This window comes from Stegostoma tigrinum, chromosome 1 (genome assembly GCF_030684315.1).
Source record: "Stegostoma tigrinum isolate sSteTig4 chromosome 1, sSteTig4.hap1, whole genome shotgun sequence".
NCBI lineage: Eukaryota > Metazoa > Chordata > Chondrichthyes > Orectolobiformes > Stegostomatidae > Stegostoma > Stegostoma tigrinum.
The window spans coordinates 164452567-164459919 of NC_081354.1; positions in this window are offsets into that span (position 1 = coordinate 164452567).

Below are 7353 nucleotides of genomic sequence, written 5' to 3' on the forward strand. Positions count from 1 at the left end.
TCTGCAACCTACAGCATCCTTCGTCACTATCGACAACTCCACCGACCTTGGAGTCGTCTGCAAATTTACTAACCCATCCTTCTACGCCCTCATCCAGGTCATTTATAAAAATGACAACAGCAGTGGACCCAACACCGACCCTTGCAGTACACCACTAGTATCTGGTCTCCAGGATGAACATTTCCCATCAACTTCTTTCAGCAAGCCAATTTCCGATCCAAACTGCTGTATCTGCCACAATTCCATTCCTCCGCATTTTGTACAATAGCCTACTGTGGGGAACCTTATCGAACACCTTGCTGAAATCCATATACACCACATCAACCGGTTTACTCTCATCTACCTGTTTGGTCACCTTCTCAAAGAACTCAATAAGGTTTGTGAGGCACGACCTTCCCTTCACAAAACCGTGCTGACTATCCCTAATCAATTTATTCTTTGCTAGATGATTATAAATCCTATCCCTTATAACCTTTTCCAACACTTTACCATCAACTGAGGTAAGGCTCACTGGTCTATAATTACCAGGGTTGTGGATGTGAGTTTGCTCGCTGAAGCTGGAAGGTTAGTTTTCGGACGTTTCGTCACCATTCTAGGTAACATCATCAGTGAGCTTCCGACAAAGCGCTGGTGTTACGTTCCGCTTTCTTTTTTTCTGGTTAGGTTTCCTTGGGTTGGTGGTGTCATTTCCTGCGTTGGTGATGTCATTTCCTGTTCTTTTTCTCAGGGGATGGTAGCTTGGCTCCAAATCAATGTGTTCAATCCCAGAAGCATGGCATTCCAACCGGAACTCCATCAACAAACACATTGATTTGGAGCCAATCTATCATCCCCTGAGGAAAAGAACATGAAATGACACCTCCAACGCAGGAAATGACATCAGCAACTCAAGGAAACCATAGAAAGCGGGACATAACACCCGCGCTTTGTCGGAGTCTCACTGATGAAGTTACTTAGAATGGTGACGAAACGTCTGAAAACTAACCTTCCAGCTCAGCGAGCAACCTCACAACCAGAACCTCAACCTGAGCTACAAATCTTCTCAAAACTCGTGACCAGGGATGTCTCTACTCGCCTTCGTGAACAGGGGAACCACATTTGCTATCCTCCAGTCGTCTGGCACTATTCCAGTAGATAATGACGAGTTAAAGATCAATGCCAAAGGCTTGGAAATCTCTTCCCTGACTTCCCAGAGGATCCTAGGATAAATCCCATCCGGCCCAGGGGACTTATCTATCTTCATCCTCTGAAGGATTTCTAATACCTCTTCCTTGTGAACCTTAATCCCACCTAGTCGAGTAGCCTGTATCTCAGTATTCTCCTCGACAACATTGTTGTTTTCTAGAGTGAATACTGTTGAAAAATATTCATTTAGTGCTTCCCCTATCTCCTCTGACTCCACACACAACTTCCCACTACTATCCTTGATTGGCCCTAATCTTACTCTCGTCATTCTTTTATTCCTTAAATACCTATGGAAAGCCTTAGGGTTTACCCTGATCCTATCCGCCAACAACTTCTCATGTCTCCTCCTGGCTCTTCTGAGCTCTCTCTCTTTAGGTCTTTCATGGCTACCTTGTAGCCCTCAAGCGCCCTAACGGAGCCTTCACATCTCATCCTAACATAAGCCTTCTTCTTCCTCTTGACCAGAGATTCCACCTCCTTCGTAAACCATGGCTCCCGCACTGTACAGCTTCTTCCCTGCCTGACAGGTACACATTTATCTAGGACACACAGGAGCTTTTCCTTGAATAAGCTCCACATTTCTAATGTGCCCATACCTTGCAGTTTCCTTCGCCATCCTATGCTCCCTAAGTCTTGCCTAATCTCATAGTAATTGCTTTTCCCCCAGCTATAACGCCTACCCACCTATCCCTTTCCATCACGAAAGTAAACATAACAGAATTGTGTTCGCTATCACCAAAGTGCTCACCTACTTCCAAATCTAACACCTGGCCGGGCTCATTACCCAGTACCAAATCTAATGTGGCTTCGACCCTTGTTGGCCTATGTACGTACTGTGTCAGGAAGCCCTCCTGCACACACTGGACAAAAACTGACCCATCTATAGTACTCAAACTATAGTGTTCCCAGTCAATATTTGGAAAGTTGAAATCCCCCATGACAACTGTCTCTCTCACTCCTATCGAGAATCATCTTTGCTATCCTTTCCTCTACATCTCTGGAACTATTCGGAGGCCTATAGAAAACTCCCAACAGGGTGACCTCTCCTTTCCTGTTTCTAACCTCAGCCCATTATACCTTAGTTGACGAGTCCCCAAACATCCTTTCTGCAACTGTAATACTGTACTTGACCAACAATGCCACACCTCCGTCCCTTTTACCATCTTCTCTGTTCTTACTGAAACATCTAAATCCCAGAACCTGCAACAACCATTCCTGTCCCTGCTCTATCCATGTCTCCAAAATGGCCACAACATCGAAATCCCAGGTACTAATCTATGCTGCAAGTTCACCCACCTTATTCCTGACGCCCCTGGCGTTGACAAAGAAGAGGGGACCATGTTCCAAGAAAATCCATGTCAGCAAGTTCTGCAATCTTTGTGACGAATTCCAGTCCAAGCTAGAGGAGAGACTGAAATCCAAGGACTCATCGGTCACAGATGGAAACACAGGAAAGACATGGGATCACCTGAAGTCTGCAATGTGAGATACAGCTGTTCAGGTGGCTGGATACACTTCTAGGAGGAACAGAGACTGGTTTGACGAAAATGACAGTGAGATACAGACTCTCCTCCAGGAGAAACACTCTGCCCATCAGACCTTGCTCTCCAGATCTGACGACCAAACAGCTAAAGCAGAATACAGAGCTGCATGCAGTACCCTGCGAGCCGACCTCAGAACGATGCAAAACGACTGGTGGTAAAACTGGCAGAACAAACACAGCAGTATGCAGACACTGGCAACACCAGAGCTTTTTATGAGTCTCTGCGCATGATGTATGGACCGACCCGCCAACTTCAGGCCCCTTTGCGCTCTGCTGACGGTGCCAGTTTGCTTACTGACAAAGAAGCCATTATGGAGCGATGGACAGAACACTATGAGAGCCTCTTCGCGGACAATCGCCAAGTACAAACAGTGTCCATCGAGAGAATCCCGCAGCAGGACATCAGATCCGAACTCGACCGTTCACCAACGCTGGATGAGGTTCAATCCGCCATCTCTAAGCTGAAACTCCACAAAGCCCCCGGTATCGATGGAATCTCTGCAGAAGTATACAAATTAAGAGGACCTTCACTCCTAACGAACTCACCAACCTATTTGCATTCTGTTGGGAACAGGGTGAGGTGCCAGCTGATCTGCGTGACTCTGTGATAGTCTCCCTCTATAAGAACAAGGATGAGAAATCGGACTGTTCGAACTACAGAGGTGTCACTTTGCCCTGTACGGCCGGGAAGATTCTCTCCAGAATCCTCTTGGACAGACTGATTCCCACCATTGCAGAGGACAACCTGACAGAAAGTCAATGTGGTTTTAGAGCGAACAGAGGCACGTCCGACGTGATCTTCGCACTATGCCAACTTCAGGAGAAATGCCGTGAGCTGAACGTTGGACTGTACGCGGCATTCATTGACCTCACCAAAGCCTTCCATACTGTCAGCCGCGACAGACTATGGAAAATCGGGGGGAAACTCGGATGCCCTCCTAAGTTCTTAACCATCCTACAACAACTTCACTTCAGAGCGGCAAGGTGAAATACAACGATGACCTATCTGACCCGTTCCCCATCAGCAACGGCGTGAAACAGGGCTGCGCCTTGGCATGAACGCTGTTCGCTGTCTTCTTCAACATGATGTTGCAGGAAGCGAAGGAGGGCATCACGAACAGCACCTACATTTGCTTCCGCCCGGACGGCAATATCTTCAGTCTGCGCTGCTTCCTCGCTCGCACAGAGTCAACACAGGATCCCATCATGGAGCTGCTGTATGCGGACGACTGCACCCTACTCACACACACAGAAGATGCGCTACAGACTGCAGTGACACGCTTCTCCAAAGCTGCAAAGGTTTTCGGGCTAACAATCAGTCTGAAGAAGATGGAGATCCTGTACCAGGATCCACCATGTAGCGCATAGAACCCACCTCGAATCTCGATCGACGGCCACCCCCTCAACACGGTCGAATGCTTCACGTACCTGGGAAGCATAATCTTCAACGATGCTACAGTCACAGGAGACGTCGACGCCTTGCGAAAGCAAGTAGCGCCTTCGGGCTTTTCTTCAGCAGAGAGCAGCGGGAGCCAGGTGGAAGTGAGGTCAGAGCAGAGAGGCAGTTGGGAAGGTAAGTGACTGTTTTTTAAACACTTACCTCGAAGCCCCAGGTCCTACACAGTAGGACCTCCCTCCCTCCCTCCTCCTCTAACCTAATTAAAAGTCCACAGACTCGCAGCAGGAAGAGCGGGAGCATTGATCAGAGGCTTACAGGTGGGTGAGTCTCTGCTTTAAAGATTAGCAAATATCTACCTTGACTGGTGGAGCATTCCATTCCCGTTTCAGCAGCAGAAAGGGCGGGAGCTCTAACCGAGAACTGTTACAGTAATGCTTTTCAATTTATATCTTGTGTATTGTGTAATTGATTAAAAGTTTAATTGCTTAATTGAAAAAGAGTGTAGCAGAGAAGTACTAGAAAGCATAGAACATGGGACATTACAGCACAGTACAGGCCCTTCGGCCCTCGATGTTGTGCCGACCTGTCATATTGATCTGAAGCCCATCTAACCTACACTATTCCATGTACGTCCAGATGCTTATCCACTGACGACTTAAATGTACCTAAAGTTGGCGAATCTACTACCGTTGCAAGCAAAGCGTTCCATTCCCTTACTACTCTGAGTAAAGAAACCACCTCTGACATCTGTCCTATATCTTTCACCCCTCAATTTAAAGCTATGCCCCCTTGTTTAATACACAAATTGTAAAAGTTCACTAAATAAGTAGTAATGGCTGGACAGGTGATGTGCTGTAGCTGTATGATGTGGGAGCTGGCTGATCCCATTGTGAACGGCAGCAACCACATCTGCAGCAAGTGTTGGTTGCTGGAAGAACTCCGGATCAGAGTAAATGATCTAGAATCTGAGCTTCAAACTCTGCGGCACATCTGAGAGGGGGAGAGTTACCTGGACACTTTGTTTCAGGAGGCAGTCACACCCAGTAGATTAAATAACTCAAATTCAGAAAGTGTTCAGGGACAAGGTGTGACTGTAAGTGAGGTAGGTAGGGGGATTCAGAGTTCAGGAGTGCAGGAACCTCAGCCCTTGACCTTGCCCAACAGGTATGAGATTCTTGCTCCCTGTACGGATGAGGAAAAGGACTGTGGACAGGCTGCGTCAGCTGACCACGGCAACGTGGTGCAGAAGGCCATTCAAGAGGGGGGAGCAAAAAGACAGGGAGTTGTTATAGGGGATTCTATTATTGGGGGACAGATAATATCCTATGCAAGCCGGATCTGGAGTCCCGCATGGTGTATTGCCTGCCCGGTGCCAGGGTGCGGGATATCTCCGACCGGTTTGAAAGGATGTTGGAGCGGGAGGGGGAGGACCCAGTTGTTGTGGTCCATGTTGGGACTAACAACATAGACAAAGCTAGGGTAGAGGACCTGTTCAGGGATTGTGAAGCACGAGGAAAGAAATTGAAGTACAGGTCCTCAAGGGCCATAATCTCCACATTACTGCCTGAGCCACGTGCTAATTAGCATAGGGAAAAGAAAGTTAGGGAAGTAAACACGCGGCTAAGGGATTGGTGTGGGAAAGAGGAATTCCATTTAATGGGGCATTGGCATCAGTTATGGAACCGGGGGGATCTGTACCGTTGGGACGGTCTCCACCTGAACCGATCTGGAACCAGTGTTCTAGTGAAAAGGATAAATAGGGTGGTCAGTAGGACTTTAAACTTCTGAGTCGGGGGGAAGGGAAAGTGAAAGAGACAGGGAGTGTGGAGTCAAATGGCAAGATAAACAACAGGATAGCATGTGCACAGGTGGATTTAAGCTCGAGGCAGACTAGGAATACAGCAAAAAGGAAGGATAGCTTAAGACATCTTGGGATTTCCAACCTCTCTCATAATGATAAGAAAGCTAGCATTAAGGCACTTTATCTGAATACTCGTAGTATTCGCAACAAAGTAGATGAATTAACAGCACAAATCCTCTTGAATGATTATGATGTGGTAGGCATCACAGAGACATGGTTGCAGGGAGTTCAGGACTGGCAGTTAAACATCTAAGGATTCACAACATATCGAAAAGACAGGGAGGTGGGCAGAGGGGGTGGGGTTGCCTTATTAGTTAAGAATGAAATTAAATCTACGGCACTGAATGACATAGGGTCAGAAGATGTGGAGTCTGTGTGGGTGGAATTGAGGAACCACAAAGGCAAAAAAACTATAATGGGAGTTATGTACAGACCTCCTAACAGTGATCAGGACCAGGGGCGCAAGATGCACCGAGAAATAGATAAGGCATGTCAGAAAGGCAAGGTTACGGTGATCATGGGGGACTTCAATATGCAGGTGGATTGGGTGAATAATGTTGCCAGTGGATCCAAAGAAAAGGAATTCATGGAATCTTTGCAGGATGGCTTTTTGGAACAGCTTGTGATGAAGCCCACAAGGGAGCAGGCTGTTCTAGACTTAGTGCTATGTAATGAGCCTGACTTTATAAAAGACCTTAAAGTAAGGGAAACACTGAGGAGGCAGCAACCATAATATGGTAGAGTTCAGTCTGCAGTTTGAAAGAGAGAAGGCAAAATTGGATGTAATGGTATTACAGTTAAATAAAGGTAATTACAGGGGCATAAGAGAGGAATTGATGAAAATCGACTGGAAGCAGAGCCTAGCAGGGAAGACAGTAGAGCAACAATGGCAGGAGTTTCTGGGTGTAATTGAGGACACAGTACAGAGGTTCATCCCAAAGAAAAGAAAGATTATCCGGGGTGGGATTAGACAGCCATGGCTGACAAAAGAAGTCAGGAAATATATCAAAGAAAAAGAGACAGCCTATAAAGTGGCCAAGAGCACTGGGAAAGCAGAAGATTGGGAAGGCTACAAAAACAGACAGAGGATAACAAAGAGAGCAATAAGGAAGGAGAGGATCAGATATGAAGGTAGGCTAGCTAGTAATATTAGAAATGATAGTAAAAACTTCTTTCAATACATAAGAAACAAACGAGAGGCAAAAGTAGATATTGAGCTGCTCCAAATTGATGCTGGAAGGCTAGTGATGGGAGATAAGGAAATAGCTGAAGAACTTAATAAGTACTTTGCGTCAGTCTTCACAGTGGAAGACATGAGTAGTATACCAATAATTAGGGAGAGTCAGGGGGCAGAGTTGAGCATGG